At 44.1% G+C, this 18,133-nt stretch overlaps 1 protein-coding gene across 3 annotated transcripts in view; it reads left to right on the forward strand.

Annotated features, from left to right (window-relative positions):
• CFAP100 (cilia and flagella associated protein 100) overlaps positions 1–18,133 on the forward strand; it is a 98,640-nt gene that overhangs the window by 52,052 nt on the left and 28,455 nt on the right. The gene's annotated exons all lie outside the window — the stretch shown is intronic.

The following is an 18,133-nucleotide window of genomic DNA, read 5'->3' on the forward strand; positions in this document are numbered from 1 at the left end:
AATAAAGTGACCGTATAGTATAAACAGAAACATGCAGACAAAAACTGAACTGGAAACTGCAAGAAGCCAGATTCTTATAAAACAATAATAAAATCAAGAAATGTAATGATTTAATCATAATAGTAAAACTACACTAACAGAATAAATATTTCAAAACAGCTGACAATTAGGACATCATTCAATAATTAAATTCAAGAAAATTGTTTAAAAAGTTCTAAAAAAAACCCAATAAAATATTTCAGTGCAATAAACCAGTGCTTCCCAACCAGTGTGCCTTTGGAAAGTTCTTCCTGTGCCGCAATGCTGGCAGCCCCAGCAAAATCCTCTTCCCTGGGCTCAGGAGCTGACTTTATTGGACAATACTTCAGATCTCCTGCTTGCTGCTCCAGTTCCTCTTGACTATCCCCACAGCAACCAGCCAGCACAGAGGACAGCTGGAAGGAAGGAGAAGGAGAAGGGAAGCCAGCACTGCATGGCAGAGAAGAGCCTTCAGCCCCTCCCCATCTGTTCACTCTCCACCCCCATTTGCTACGTAGGGTACAGTGGTCTTCTCTACTGTGTTCTATTTTCTTAGAGAGTTGTGGCCCCAGGCCTTAGATATCTACCTTAGAGCCACCTGGTGCTCCAGGTGGCTCTAAGGTAGATATCTAGCCTTAGAGCCACCTGGTGCTCCAAGTCAGGCAAGAATGATTTGTGAGAAGAGACGTGAAGGGGAGTGAATGCTGAAAGGGGGTGAAGGGGAGAAGTGGGTGAATGCTTGGAGCGGGGAGTGTAAAAAAAGGTGGTGAATGTGGTGAGGAGGGGCGAATGCTTGGTGGAGGAAGCATAGAATGCTGACACAGTACCATGCATTGCTGCCCTAGCCTTCAGGGAGGACCAGCTGGGGCACATCAGGGGAGGTGATAAGGGGGAAGGAAGAGAGAGAGAGGGAATCGGGTATGAGGGAGGAAGGGGCAGGGAAACTGAGAGAGAGGACCAGGGACTGAGAAGATGGATATGGAGATATAACTCAGGATTACAGAGAGAAAGGGGGACCCTGGACTAAAGGGAGAGACGTGGGGATGGGAACCAGAGAGAAGAGATGTAACCTGGATAGAGAGAGACAGGGGGAGCAGGTATTAAATGGACAGAGAGGGAGAGAGAAAGAAAAGAGGACTGGAAAGAGGGAGCTGGGGCTGGGAGAGAGAGAAATGACCTTGGGTTTGAGGGTGGGGGAATCTTAGAAGATAATGAAGGAGAAAGGGGATGAGGAATGGAGGAGAGAGAGCAGGAGAAAGAGAAGGAGGTATGAGGAAAGGGGAGCATTAAGGAAAGAGCAGAAATACCGAAAAGTATTAAAGGAAAGAGACAGAGAAGAAGGAAAGAGGACATCAGAGAAAGAAGGAAAATAAAAAAGAGACAAGACAGAAAAGCAAGCCAGAGATACCAAAGGTTGGAAACATATTGCTTAATAGAGACTATTTAATAACTTATGAGTATGGGAGCCAGTTCAAGTGGAAATGTCTTCCATTTAGAATTTACATGTTGGGAATAGCTGGATTTTGTTGGTTAATTTTGACTTATTCTGGTATATAATTAATTCTCTTGTAATCAGGACATACCCAGCAGCATGGAGGTTTTAGTATTGTGCTCAAAAAAATATTTTGTGGTAACAAAACTTAAAGAATGTGCTTTTAGGTATATTTTGAGAGTAGATAAGAATCATTTTCAATGGGGGCAAGCCATGAGATTTTCCCTTAACCACCAAAATAAACTGCTTATTCACTACTAACACTATAGGGAACAAGTGTCCCAGATTCATCCTCTAGAACTCTGGTAATTATCCCCTCCTTCCCCCTGGCAGGAAGAGAGCCGCGCCTCTTACCTGTATGTGACTCCTTTGCCAGCTTCAATCTGATGTTTAAATGTGTGGGGTCCTGTACTCTCACAGGAACCACTGGTTCCACAAGTTCAGATGGCAGATTGAAGCTGGCAAGATGAGGCATATACAGGTAAAAATGATTCATTTCCTTCTTCTGGAGGAAGGGTGGGGTGGAGTAATAACACACAAGTAAAACTAATAAGAATTCAAAAATTATCCCTTCATACTGGGGATCTTTTGATTTTCAGTCACCCTTAGATTGTCATGGGTTAGGGGAAAGGGGCCACACAAAGTTTATCCTCTTATACACACACACACACACACATGTGCACACACTCCATCTCTCATTATCACACCCATTCTCACACACTCCCTCTCTCACACATACATAAGTGCTGTCCCTCACATACATATACCCTGCCTCTCACACACACATCCACACTCATACATGCACACAGGCTCTCACACACACCCTCTCATGCACACACACACACACACACACACACATTTACAGACTCTCTCACACACATCAATACACTCTCACACACATCAATACACTTATACACGTGTGGACTCTCTCACGCACATGCACACACAAATACACACACATGCATACAGGATCTCACTCACATCACCTCTCAAACATACGCACACAGGTTGTCACTTACACCCTCTCTCTCATACACACATACATGCACACAGGTTCTCTCACACATACCCGGGTATAGGCTCTCTGATACACCCTTTCTCTCACACATACATTTAGGCTGTTTGACACACACACACATACATGCATACAGGCTCTCTTACAACACACATATGCTCTCTCACACAATCTCTCTCACACTCACACATGCATACAGTCTCACAACACACACATGTTCTCTCACACATACTTATACATGCATACAGGCTCTCTCACAACACTCACACAATACACACAGAGGTTCTCATTTTCTCACACACACATTATCACTCTGTCTTACACACATTCTCTCAGGGACTGCCCCTCTCTTCTTGGGCTGTGGCCCTGCTGGGCTTTGCTCTTCAGGCTGCAGAGTAATTGGGTCCACAGCATCCCTGCTGGGTCTCACTCATCAGACCATGGTGGGATGAGCTCCACCATGGCTCTGCCAGGTCTCATTCTTTGAGCTGCAGTGGGATAGGTTCTGCCACGTCCCTGCAGGATCTTGCTGTTTGGGCCATGGTAAGATGGGCTCTGCTGCAATCCTGCTGGGCCTCTGTCTTAAGGCCATGACAAGATGGGCTCCACTGCAGCCCTGCTGGGCCTCACTCTTCAGGCTGCAGTAGGATGGGCTCTGCTATGGCCCCGCTGGACCTCATGTTTTGGGCCGCAACAAAATGGGTTCTGCCACAGCCCCGCCGGATCTTGCTCTTTGGCAAGGTGAGGCAGCAGCTACATAAATGTTGGAGGGGGGGGCCCTCAAACTTTTGCCACCTGAGGCAGCTGCCTCACCTTGCCTTATGATAAAACTGTCCTGGTATTGTGGGGATGGAAAGGTCTCTATCTACTAAGATTGATAGTACTTTGATGTCTATTAATAATTTGCATTCCCAGATGAACTCTCATATTCAGTCTGTCAATGAGTTTGAGGGGAAATTAGATTGTCTTGAGTCTAAGTGTAAAGAATTATCTTCTTCAGAGCTTGCTTTGATTAAAGATAATACAAGTATATGACGGGAGTTAGAAATATTGGATAATTATTCAAAAAGACAATCTGCGCTTTCTGAATTTTTTCATAATTTCATGGCTAGGTTGTGACACAGAGCAATTATTTATGAGACACTTTTGCATTTGCAGTCTAATTAGCCTTGATGCTTTTGACGGAAATTCAACATTGCTCTCCGCTTTGATGGCAGGGGAATTGGATTCAGACGATAGCCAGCGTTGGGATCGAACTTTTACGGTTTGGGGTACTGATACGCAGACATTTGTAAAAAAGCATTATGTAGCACAGAACTGCTTCTACCCCCAAGTCCAAAAGCAAAGCACGTTCAAGCAGCATTGTTTGAATTATCAAGAAGGCTGGTTACCCCATAAAAATGTGTCTAGCAGTAATTTTGTTATGGTTTTGACAGTTGCTTGGTTTTGATTGTAAATATTATTCCCTTTAACTTAAGGTTTGGGAAACCTGCGCGGAGTGGCAGTTACTATCCTTAAAATAAGGCTTGGGGATAGCCTGCACGGTATGGTAGTTGCTATCCTGACAGGATGGGGGTGGCCTGCACGGAGCAGCAGTTGCTGCCCTTAACAGAGAGCTTGGGGTAGTCTGTGCGGAGTGACAATTGCCGCCATATATGGCTTGCTAGGCAGACTGGATGGACCATTTGGTCTTCTTCTCACAACTGTTACTATGTTATTATGTTATTTCCTTGGTTACGCCAATGGATATGTTAAAAAAAAACATTTTCTGTGAGGTTTTGAATGATCCATCAGAATCAATTCCTCCAGTAATTAAAGCTTTTTATCTTCCTGTTTGTAGTAAAGGAAGACCTGTATTGAGTACATCATTGAGATCTGAAATGTCTTCGAATACCTTAGGCCTCATTTTTTTTCCTACAAGCAGGTCGATACAGTAAGGCTGCGGTAGAAACAGTGCGGCAGTGTCAGGCGCACCCTTCCTCCCCGCACAGTTCTCTTCACTAAGTCCCCGATACTCTCTTCTAATTGCATGCAAATGCATGCCGCGGCTGTGAAGCGATAGGGAAGGGTTATGCCCGCGCAACCCATTTTACTGTATAGGCGCTTAATACAGCACCTATACAGTAACCTGGGTGCGCTGGTACCTGTCATTTCAAATGTCATTTCAAATGACATTTGGAATGACAGGCACCAGGAGGAGGGAAGCGGCGAAGCGACTTACTTCTTGCTGTGTCTCTCCTCCTCCCGGAGCAGGGCGCGAAAGCAGCCTTGCTCCGGGAGGAGGTGGGACACAGCGGCGAAGCAAAAAAAAAAACCAAAGGCGCGTGTTCGATCGGGCGGGTGGGCGCGTGTTCGATCGGGCGGGTGGGCGGCAGCAGCGGCGGCAGAGAAGAAAAAAAAAACCAAAAGCAATTTTTTTTTTTTTCAAAAAGCGACAATTTTGGTTTTTTCCAAAAGCGACTTACTTTTGGGATCTGTCAAGATCCCAAAAGTAAGTCGCAAAAGTAACTTACTTTTCTGAAGCCATCAGGAACAAGATCGTAGCTCCTCCCGATGAAGACGAAGATGGCCGCCTGCACGGGAAAGCGTGCAATTGGCCGCTGAAGACGTGACATCACGACGTTTGGCGTCACGGGATGTGACATCACGTCTTCAGCGGCCAATTGCACGCTTTCCCCCGTGCAGGCGGCCATGTTCGTCTTCGTCGGGGGGAGCTACGATCCTGCTGATGGCTTCAGATCCCGGGGGGCGGGTGGGCGCGTGTCCGGCTCCCGCCGCTGCCTGGATGGGTGGGCGCGTGTCCGGCTGGATGAATGCCCGTGCGATTTTGGCGCTCATGGCATGAGCGCCAAAATCGCACGGGCATCCATTCCGGCGGGGGCCGTGCATTCATCCAGGCAGAGGGAACCGTGGGCCGTTTTCGCCACCGGTTTCCCTCTGCCTGGATGAATGGCCGTGCGATTTTGGCGCTCATGGCATGAGCGCCAAAATCGCACGGGCATCAATTCCGCTGCTGCCCCCGGATCCCGGATGCCGCTTTTTTTGCTTCTTTGCTGCCCCCCCCCCCCCCCGCTGCCGCTGCTGCCCCCGGGTCCCGCTGCCCCCCCCCCCCCCCCCCCCGCTGCCGCTGCCGCTTACCCGCGAAATCGGGAGGAAGGGAGAAGGGACTACCGTAGCAGGCCCGAGCCTTGCTACTTTTCCGGTTTGGGTTTTTTTTGCTTCGGGAGGAGGGGACCGGACGGGGCTGCAGGAGACCGGACTGGGGCTACACCGGACGGCTGGACCGGGGACCAGGGCAGGTAAGCAATTTTTTACACTACACTACACTACACTAACACCTACTAGGGGGAGACGGTAAACTAGCACGTTAAGGCCGCGGCAGAACAGCGGGTTACTGAGGAGATAATATCAGCGCCCGTTACAGTATCGGAGGGGAATAGCTAATTCCTTCATTATACAGCTTTTTCGTTCATTTACATGCTGGGTGCGGAAAGGGTTATGTGTTTATTTTAGGAAGCGCTAAGGACGCGTGAAACTGGAGACTGTATTGCTGGACCGCCTTACTCGTCTGTATTGTACGCTCTCAGCACGTTACAGACGGGGAATCTTTAACTGAACGTTACTGTATCGACCTGAAGATTTGCAATTGGAAATAGTTACTAGGGCAACATTATTGGCTGGTTTTGCTTTAGAACCTGACAAAGATTGGACCATGAAAATGATTTTTTGGGTCCAGCAAAAAAGTTTCCTAGGCCAAAATGTTGCCCTATTTCCTGATGTTTTTAGGGCAACACAGTAGACATAGGTTATTTTTTAATAAGAAACAACAGGTTACTGCAATAGGGGTAACCTTTACTTTCAGATTTTCTTGTAAATGTATTATTAAGATAGGGAATGCAAAGTATATCTTTGTAATCCTGATCATTTGGAAGATTTTTTGCAAAATAGGAACCAGTTCAACAGTAGTAAAGGCCAGGTAATATCTAATTAGTGCATGATATGAAATATTCATATTAACTTTCTTCTTTTTTTTTTTATAATCAACATTGTAGTCTTGCTAATAGATAATTAGTATTTTTTTGTTGCTTTTACTTGTTTTCTTTTCTGAAATGCATATAATTTCCTATTCAAGGATACTCTTGTTAATATTTTTAAAATGAATAAAGAGATAATTTAAACAAAAAAATATTTCCAGTTTCTTTCACTTTTTCTCCAAAGAGATAACCCCCCCTGTACATGGGACATCAGCAAGGTTTTCATATCAAGCTAATCTTCTTGCTCCAATGGCTATTGCTGACATTCTGGAAGAAGTGTCCTATGCCTCAGAAGTTGATTTGATGAAATACCACATTTTTCATCTTCATGGAGAGCTGGCACAAAACATTGCTTAAACTCTTCTGGAAGTTGTTGAGTCGAATCTGTCATTTTTGTTGGCAAGAATACATATACTGCACTATGTATAATGAATATGCAGCTAGTCTAGAATTTAACACAGCTGATTGGAACACCTTTCTAGCTGTGGCATCCCATTAGGCAGGATCCTCACCCAGAGGAAGATTTGAATTAGTTTTAGATCTTTTTGCCTTTTTTTAATGCTGATTATATGACCTGACAAACACAATCCTTTTAGGGGACTTCAATTTACATGTTGACCAGATTTTGTTGACATCCTCATGCAAAGATTTTCTTGATATCTTGACTGCCTGTAACTTTGAACAATTTGTTAAAACCACCACTCAAAGGGCTGGTCATATACTAGACCTAATTTTCATAAACCAGTCATTCTTTTCTTATAAAGCTAATAATATGAAGATTGTCCCACTTCCCTGGTGAGATCACTATTTGATCCACAACACTATCTTTTGAACCCACTTCTGATAAACCTTCCCCTGAGTGTCACACAATTTCAAAAATACCTCATTTTGATTTACCAAAACTAATAGATGAATTGGCCCTTGCAATGACATCTATTCAGGTCAATTCCATAGAGAATATGCTAAATTCTTGGAACTCTATGATACTCACAGCACTTATATAGAAAGAGAAATGATGGCAGAAAAGGACCTACGGTCCATCCACTCTACCTCCAAGTTTATGGTAGTTTCTATTGAGCCATACAAGTCTCCCATTCTTATCAGTTTCCCAAGCCATCAAAGTCAGGGTCCTTGTTGGTTGCTGTTAGAGTCCAAATTCCCTGATACCTTCTACCAAGAAGCAGAGAGTAATGTTGGAGTTGAGAGTACTGTTGATGTTGCATCAAGAGTTTCAGGCTTATTGGTTAAGGGTAGTAACAGCCGCATCAGCAAGTTACTCCTACGATTATTTTTTCCAGACTGCAAAATTCAGTGTCCTAGTTATTTGCTGTCTATATATAATTTCTTTTTCCTCCTTTCTCCCTGCTGTTGAATTAGGGAGCAATGATGAAGTTGTGGCTTATTTGTAAGGGTAATAACTGCCACACCAGCAAATTACCCCCATGCACTCATTTCTTCATTTCTATTCTCTAGCCTTTAGAGATCCATGCCCCTTTGAAATCATTCACAGTTTTTGTCTTCACCACCTCCTCTGGGAGGGCATTTCAGGCATTCACCATCCTCTTTGTGAAGAAATATTTCCTGACATTGCTTCTGAGTTGTCCTCCTTGGAGTTTCATTTCGTGACCCCTAGTTCTGATTTCTTTCCAACGGAAAAGGTTTGTTGATTGTACATCATTAAAACCTTTCAGGTATCTGAAGGTCTGTATCATATCTCCCCTGCACCTCCTCTCTTCCAGGGTATACATATTTAAGTCCTTCAACCTCTCCTCATAAGTCATTTGATGGAGACCCCCCATCATTTTGGTCACCCTTCTCTGGATGGCCTCCATCCTGTCTCTGTCTCTTTTGAGATATGGTCTCCAGAAATGAACACAGTACTCCAGGTGAGGCCTCACCAAGGACCTGTACAAGGGGGTAATCACTTCCTTTTACTTACTAGTTATTCCTCTCTCTATGCAGCCCATCATTCATCTGGCTTTAGCTATCGCCTTGTCACATCGTTTCACCGACTTCAGATCCCTAGACACTATCACCCCAAGGTCCCTCTCATGCTCCATGCACAACAGCCCTTCACCCTCCATCACATACAGCTTATTTTGGATTACTCCCCCCACCCCCCCCCCCCCCCGAATGCATGACTCTGCACTTCTTGGCATTGAATCCCAGCTGCCATATGTTCAACCACTCTTTAAGTTTCCTTAAATCACTTCTCATTCTCTCTACTCCTTCTGGCGTGTCCACTCTGTTGCAGATCTTAGTGTGATCCACAAACAGACAAACTTTACTTTATATCCCTTCCACAATGTCACTCACAAACATATTGAACAGAAACGGTCCCAACACCGATCCTTGTGGCACTCCACTTAACACCGGTCTCTCCTCAGAGTAGGTTTCATTCACCATCACACACTGTCTTCTGTCTGATAACCAGTTTGTAATCAGGGCCAGTGCAAGGGGATTAGGCGCCCTAGGCGAGCCTTCTCCCTTGCGCCCCCCCCGGTTGCACCACCACCCCCCGGTCTCGGCCCCTACTCCTACCTCATTCTCGATCACGCCCGCTAACTGTGTGGTTTTCTGGATCTCAAGCAGATTGGGCACTGCTTGCGGCCCGCCAAATCTCCACTCCTCTTTGCTGCCGCTTACAGCCCCATATGGCTCACACCCAGTGGTGCACCAAGGGTCTCCGGTGCCCGGGGGCCAATGCATTTGTGTGCCTCTCCAGCATCCCCCTCTTAATCCTTCTTGTACTAATGCTGAAGGTCACAGAAAATCAGTGGCGTCTATAGACAGAAGAATTTGTGTGGGGGGGGGGGGGGGGGAGCCAAAATGACATTTCTTCATCACACCCACCTCTATAGCATGGATCCTGCTTTAAAATTGGTTATAAAAAAAAAAGTGTTAATAAAAAAGTCCAAAGGGTTTTCCGCGTAATTTTAAAAAGCTGGCCAGTTTCACACTTCTAGTAAAACTACTATAAAATTTTTCGATAGCCTCATTCAACTAATTCTATATGGCTATGAGAGTGACGTTTGGAATATATAGGAAGGGACAGAATATCAATACAAATCCTGCACCTCCAGTTCTGTAACTGTGCATCCACTGAAATTCCCCCAAACGATGGAGCTTGGATGTTTCCCTTACAGCTCATCATACTAAAAGATATTTTCAAATTCTGGTGTCACCTCACAGTAACAGCAGCACAAACACCTTCCACTGCCAGACACATTGTAAACTAACAAAACCCTGCAAAAAGACACTCAAAATCTATACTTCAATCCCATTGTAACATAACAGTAACAACACCAAGGACTCAAACAACAATAACCCTACCTGTGAAAAAGCAAGGGTAAATATTACACTGGGTCCTAGAATACCAATACACCACCTACTGAGGAAACAAAACAAACCAGATTGCTATAGATCCCTATACAGACACTACATGCTAGCAGACTCTCTCATCATGGTCACACACACAGAGCAGAGACAGACCCTCACCAAATACAGATTACAAAATAAAGGAGCACAAATTAGAAAAAACTGAAATGGAAACCCCAAGAATCCAGACTCTGTGTATTAACAATGGGAAAACAGAACCACCATTCCTCATAAAACAATAAAATCAAGAAACATAAAGCATCAGTTATATTAGTAAAACCATACTAATAAAAGAATATTTTAAAACTACTGATAAATAGAATTTCTATTAATTAAAATCATATACATTTTTTACAATTTCCCAAACACCAATAAAATATTTCAAAACAGCACATATATCAAATAACACCCAATAATTAAAACTAATAGAATTTTAAAAAGCCCCTGCTGTCCATACATGGGAGCTCTTGATTTCCAGTCACCCTGATATTGTCAAGGATTAGGAGGTTATCCTCCCTCTCTCACACATATTCACATGTCCATTCTCTCTCACACATACACTGTCACATACATACACATTCATGATCTTATACCCACCATAAACTCTCGCTCTCACAGACACTGACACACTCTCAGGCTGTAAGACACTCTCTCCCCTTCCACACACCCCCCCCCCCCCCCCCCCCCACACACACACACACTCTTACTCACCTGGATTTTCTCATACACACTCATGCTCTCACTCTCACTGGCTCCCTCACATACATACAAACACACACACACCCAGGCAAGCTCCCAGTCATTCTCACATACACACTGACCCCCCAGGCAGGCTCCCATTCATTTTCACAGCACTCCCTCCCCATCCCCCTGGCATACACACATTCATTCTCACACACACAGACCCTCAGGCAGGCACCTATTCTCACACATACAAACCCCAGGAAGGCATCCATTCATTCTCATACACAGACACACCCTCAGGCAGGCACCCATGCATTCACACACATACACCCCCAGGCAGACTCCCATTCATACACATGCACACACTAGAGGCAGACCCCTCTCTTTCTTTTGCCAGCAACCTCAGAACCTCTCTCATTCCTCTGCTGCCACTGTCACTGCTGCCGTGTGGCTATTGGGGAGGTGCTGATTGCTGCTACTGGCACTGAAGCCCATTCTGCTGCCTCCTCTGGGCAGGCCCCGTGGGCTTCCAGTTCCTCCAAGCTGATCTCGTACATTGTGAGATCCGCATAAAGAAAGTGCTACTCTTCCACATTCCCAAAGATTCCATGTGCATCAGTAAAAAGTAATTTATTTTTTTTACATTTGCTGTCTGATCTTAGTTTTCTAATCAGTTGGTCACAGGCTTTTTTTTTTTTTCCACCTTCCCTTTCTTATTTTATTGCCAATTCCTTTTATATTGTCTTTTTTTCTATTTCTTTTCTCTCCATCTGACTTCTTCCCTCAAACACACAGTCAGGTTCTCATTCTCATGTTTTCTCTCTCTCTCTCACACACACAGGCTCTCACTCTCACATGCTCTCTCTCATACAATCATTCATACAAACAGTCTCTCACTGCACATTCTGTCTGACTCACACACACACAGGCTGTCTCTCACTCCCACATGCTGTCTTGCTCAAGCACAGGCTCTCACTGTCATGTGCTGTCTCTCTCACACAGACATAGGCTCTCACATGCTGTCTCTGCAAACATTCAGGTCCTCACTCTCACACACAGTCTCTCAACTCATTCTCACACACAATCTCTTAACTCATCTCATACACGCACACACACTCTACAGACCCTCAGCCTCTTTCTCACCTCTGGGCCTCCTCTTCACGGGTCGCTGCAGGATGGGCTCTGCAGCGGCCCTGATCTTCTCGGGCCACCCACAATGTGGGATCCGCGGCGGCGCCCCTGCTACCAGGCCTCCTCCTCTTCTCAGCCCGCTGCGACTTAGGATTCGCGGCAGCCCGTAAGCGCTGCTCTTCTTCTGCACGTGGCTGATGCTCATCCTCCTTCCTGCCTGGAAATATGTTTCTTCTGGGGCCGCGCAGGCAGGAAGGAGGAGGAGCACCTGCAGGTTTAGACACGACCTTTTTCTTTGGGCCATGGTGTCATGAGCTCCACCACGGCCCTGCCGATCTTCCTGCTGTGTGCATCCGGCACACAGCACAGCAGTTGTTCACTGCTCAGCCGCCAGTGGGATGAGGTCCACTGGCGGCCGCATGAGCCTTCATGTCGGCCATCAGCGCCCCCCTACGGCCCTGCTCCCGGGGTCATTGGCTCCCCCTGACCTCCCCTTGGTATACCACTGCTCAGCGCCCCCTAATGCTCGGCACCCTAGGCCCAGGCCTAGTTCGCCTAGTGCTTTCACCGGCCCTATTTGTAATCTAGGCCACCACCTTGGCGCTCATTCCCAAGCTTCTCATTTTATTCACAAGCCTCCTATCTGGGACCTTATCAAAAGCTTTGCTGAAATCCAAGTAGATCATATTGAGCACTCTTCCTTGATCCAGTTCTTTAGTTACCCAATCAAAAACATCAATCAGATTTGTCTGACAGGATCTTCCCCTAGTGAATCCATGCTGCCTGGGGTCCAGCAATCCTCCTGACTGTAGATAGTTCACTATCGTTTCCTTCAGCAGAGTCTCCATTAATTTACCCACCACCAAGGTGAGGCTAACCGGCCTCCTCTCTGCTTCCACTCTTATGGAGAGGGACCACCACTGCTCTTCTCCAGTCACTCAGCACCACTCCTGTTTCCAGGGATCTATTGAACAGGTCACACATCGGATCTGTCAGCACATCTCTAAGCTCCCTCAGTATCCTGGGATTTATCTCATCCAGCCCCATGGCCTTGTCAACTTTCAGTTTTCCTAGCTTTTTCATACATTTTCTTCCCTAAACGGAGTTTCATCCATCCCATTTCCACCAATGGTTTTGTCAACCAGCAAAGGTCCTTCTCCAGAGGCTTCTTTAGTGAACACCAAACTGAAGTATTTGTTTAATATTTCTGCCTTTTCATCTCTTTCCACACATTGATCATTGTCACCTTTCAATTTCACTATACTGCTTTGAACCTTTCTCCTTTCTCTGACATATCTAAAAAATGTTTTGCTCCTCTCTTTACCTCTTTGGCAATCCTTTCTTCTGCCTGACTTTTTGCTTTCTTGATTTCCTTCTTTGTCTCCCTCACTTTCAAATGGTATTCTTCCCTGTGTTCCTCATTTTGGGATCCTTATATTTCTTGAATGCTCATCTTTTTGCTTTTATTTTATCAGCCACCTCCTTTGAGAAACAGATCGGTTTCTTATTTCTCTTACTTTTGTTTACTCTTTTGACATATAGTTTTGCTGCCTTTGTAATTGCTCCTTTTAGTTTGGCCCATAGTTGTTCTACTTCAACCATTTTCTCCCAAATTGACCAAGACACATCTATATGCCATAAGACCCTTAGACACTCAAATTATGCACCTTGGTTCTCACATGCTCTAGACCAACTGAAACATGCTCTTCATAGAGCATAGACAAAATGGCAAAAGACCTGGTCCACCACTGACCTACAAAACTATCATATTTTAGATCAATACAGAACCACCACTAATACAACAAAACATCTATTTTACTAAACAGATTGATGCATCCAGTAACAAGCCCAAATAACTATTTTCTGTTGTTAAATGTCTTAGTTCCCACCCCAACACTGACTGCTTATCCTTCTGCTCAACATGGTATGTCCATTTCAGAATATTTTGCAAATTATTTTCATACACAACTGCAGACTTATGTGCCCATTTTCCTTACAATGCTGTCCCTGGCATGTGCCCTTCTCATCCCCAACCTGCCCTTTGGTCAGAATTTGAATTTATCTCCCTTCCAATCATTTCTTCTATGAACTCTTCAAACTGTCCCCTCAACCCATGCTTTACTGGCCTTCTGAAAACCATCACATGGAAGTTTGTTGAACCAGTCTCAAAAATTGTCAATTCATCTCTCTCCTCTGGCTTTCTTTCTTCTCTACTAAAACACGCATTGGTATGTCCTATTCTTAAAAAACCTACAACTGATCAATCAGACTTCCAGAATTTTTGTCCAGTTTCATCACGACCTTTTCTTACCAAAATCGTTGAACCAGCCATCCTCAAACAATTGATCCAGTTCATAGAAGAACATGTAATTCTGGATCAATATCAATTTGGTTTCAGGAAATACCACAACACAGAATCCCTCCTTCTCTCCAATACTAATGCATTACACCGAGGCTTTGACTCAGGAATATCCAACCTATTAATCCTAGTGGATATTAGCTCCGCCTTTGACACATTGAATCATTAACCCTCCTTTCTCGTCTCTCTGATATTGGGCTCTCTGGTATTGTTCTCTCCTGGTTTAGATCATATCTCACTGATAGGTCTTACAGAAACATAGAAATGACGGCAGAAGAAGACCAAACGGCCCATCCAGTCTGCCCAGCAAGCTTTTGCACTTTTTTTTTTCTTTCTCACACTTATCTGTTACTCTTGGCCCTTAGTAACCTTTTAGTTCTATTTCCCTTCCACCCCCGCCATTAATGTAAAGAGCAGTGTTGGAACTGCATCAAAGTGAAATATCTAGCTTAATTAGTTAGGGGTAGTAACCGCCGCAATAAGCAAGCTACACCCATGCTTATTTGTTTACTCAGACTATGTAATTCAGTCCTTGTTGGTTGTTGTCTGTATATAGATCCACTTTTCTTCATTCCCCCTGCCATTGAAGCAGAGAGCTATGCTGGATATGCTTGAAGTATCAGTCTTTCTCCCCTGCCGTTGAAGCAGAGAGCTATGCTGGATATTCATTGAAAGTGAAGTATCAGGCTTATTTGGTTTGGGATATGCTGGATATGCATGAAGTACAGTCTTTCTTCCCTGCCGTTGAAGCAGAGAGCTATGCTGGATATGCATTGAAAATGAAGTATCAGGCTTATTTGGTTTGGGGTAGTAACCGCCGTAACAAGCAAGCTAATCCCCACTTTTTTGTGAATGCAAATCCTTTTTTCCACATTACCTCTTGCCGTTGAAGCTTAGAGCAATGTTGGAGTCGCATTAACCGTGTGTATGTTTATTGAACAAGGGTATTATCTCCAGGTAGTAGCCGTCATTCCCGCGAGCCACCCACTCTTCATTCACATCATCTAGACTTTATGGATCCACAGTGTTTATCCCACACCCCTTTGAAGTCCTTCACAGTTCTGGTCTTCATCACTTCCTCCAGAAGGGCATTCCAAGCATCCACCACCCTCTTCTTGAAGAAATACTTCCTGACATTGGTTCTGAGTCTTCCTCCCTGGAGCTTTAAATCGTGACCTCTGGTTCTGCTGATTTTTTTCCAACGGAAAAGGTTTGTCGTTATCTTTGGATCATTAAAGCCTTTCAAATATCTGAAAGTCTGTATCATATCACCTCTGCGCTCCTCCTTTCCTCCAGGGTGTACATATTTAGATTCTTCAATCTCTCCTCATAAGTCATTCGATGAAGACTCTCCACCTTTTTGGTCGCCCTTCTCTGGACCGCCTCCATCCTGTCTCTGTCCCTTCGGAAATACGGTCTCCAGAACTGAGCACAGTACTCCAGGTGAGGCCTCACCAAGGACCTGTACAAGCAGTTAAGATTAACTAATGAATCATCTTCTTGATCTTTCTTCACAATTGGTATACCACAGGGATCAGCCCTTTCAGCAGCCCTGTTCAACATCTATATTGCACCCTTATTCCATCTTCTGTCTACTCTAGGTTTATCATATTTAATATATGCAGATGGAATCCAGTTTTTTTCTCAATCAAAGCAATTGTCGCTCTCTGTTTGTCTTCCATTAGAGAATGGTTAAACTACAATAAGCTATGTTTCAATATCAAAAAAACTGAAATTATGCCCATGGGTCACAACTTTCTATATGTCATTCCAGCATCACTAAACTTCAATGGTCAACTCGTTCCAATTGTTAAAACCACCTGTAAACTTGGAGTAATACTAGATCCAGCTCTCTCAATCCATGATCAAGTGAAGGCAGTTGTCAAGTCCTCATTTTCTAACCTTGACTTCTCTGTCACCTCAAGCCCCTATTAGATCTACATACTTTCAGAACCATTATGCAATCATTCATTACTACTTCACTGGACTACTGTAATGCATTATATTCTGGACATTTTTACAAGACCACTACAGATTGTTCAGGACTCTGCTGCTCATCTCCTCACTGGTATAAAGAGACATTACCACATCACACTAATTCTGCAGTCTTTACACTGACTACCCATTCAATATCGTATTCAATATAAGCTAGCCACCATAACATATAATCTTCTGCACAACATCAGTTCCCCTTGGGTTAGTAGCACCCTTAAGTTCTTCATACCTATTTGAACACTTAGATCTGCTTCCCAATCCCTCCTAAAAATTCCTTCTCTCTTGCTGGCCCTACCTTTTGTGCAACAACTACATACGATGAATAATGTGAAAGAATTTAAGAAGGTCTTAAAAACGCATCTGTTTACAATTGCCTTTATGCAAGAGAACGGATTAATTCTTAAGACACCCTCTAATTGTGCCTTATTAACATTGCTCCGACGCACTACAGTGCAGTTATTGTGTGTTTTTGTGTATAATTCATTGCTTTTATTATTATGTAGGTAACTGTGTTTCCTGCTTCGAACCTGTACGGGCAGGGATTACAAATAATTTCAAATAAGTCAATAAATAAATACTGATTTGTGGAGCAGCTGGACTTTCTAATGAACTGAAAAAGCTTGAATTTTATATTTGATATCCACTTTTCTCAGCATTGGAAGCATTGACAAAGGTGTCTGCAACATTCTTGTCTGAAACTCCTCTTGTAGTTTATATATTGGTATGGCTGCAACTTGTTTTAGAGGTTGAATAAATTTTGACTAAGCCAAATTTAACTTTTCTAGGTTTTGCCTCTTGGAACAAGGGGAAAGGAATCTTTTTGGCCATCTTTTGCATAAAAGCAGGATATGCTGTGTCCTCAGGAGGAGATGTACTCCTAGGAGCTTTTGGAGAGGGGTCCGACAGAAGCCCAGTAAACTTTTCATCCTCCAAATTGAATAATGGAGAAATATAAGAAGATTGCAATTCCTCCTGTGAATCAGAGAGCACTATTGGTGCTTCTTCTGACATTGTCCTACACGCATAACCCTTTTAAAATCCGCCCTTTACTTTTTTGGAGTTGAGGGATTTTACCAAAGGAGACCATCTCTGTACCAAGGGGGAGAACCTTTTGGCATACAGCAGACACATTTTGGCTCCAAGATGCTGGATTTACTGTCACTGTCCTTACTGAATGGTGCCTGCACCATGACTTATCAAAGTCATGGCACCAATCATGAGAGGACTGTGCCTTTTGAGATTTAGATGATAGCCTCGGCACTGAAAAATGCTTTAGCTTAACTACTGTGGTTGACGCCTGATGAGGGCTCAAACTCTCAAAGCATAGCTTCTTGACTGTCTAGCTCTTGGACACATGCGAGCATAGGCAGTGAAATTGGGCACATAATAGGAAGGCACCAGACAGTGGAGACATTTGTTATCCTGATCTAACAGAGTCATTTTGAAAGAGCATCTGGGACATCTTTTGTACCCCAGTCATTTTGAAAAGGGCTGACACCAAATCAGTTTTGAAGAAAAATTATTTTTTTTCTTATTTTTTTGAGGAGATTCGTAAATGAAAAATTAAAGAAATGCAACAAAGAAATTAGAAAAACCCTATCAGAGAAAAAAAAGAAGAGAAGCGGCTTGAAGAGAGCCATAAAAATTGCCCTCTCTCATTTGTGGGAGAAAAAAGACTGAGCAGACTTGTATGGCAACGGCTGCGCAGGAAGTTCAATGCATGCTCAGAAATACCAAGAAGGGCTTCATGAGCTCTGAGAGCTTTCCCATCTTGACACCATCAGATGATATCACCCACTTGTGTGGCGGATTCTTGTTCTTCTTATCCACGGAGCACATAGCATTACTACAAGGAAATAGCTGAAGTAATACAAGGTTGAAAATCACAAGAAGAAGTTACAGTCTTCGGGTTTAGGAAGGAATCATTGATTCATCTTTCATAAGTGTTTGGAATTCAGCCACCTTGCAGGGAGGCTGGAGGAATAGTTGGTAAGATGAGTGTGAGAGGCCTACCAGACAAACTTTTG

Source organism: Rhinatrema bivittatum, chromosome 4, assembly GCF_901001135.1.
Source record: "Rhinatrema bivittatum chromosome 4, aRhiBiv1.1, whole genome shotgun sequence".
In the NCBI taxonomy this organism is placed as follows: domain Eukaryota; kingdom Metazoa; phylum Chordata; class Amphibia; order Gymnophiona; family Rhinatrematidae; genus Rhinatrema; species Rhinatrema bivittatum.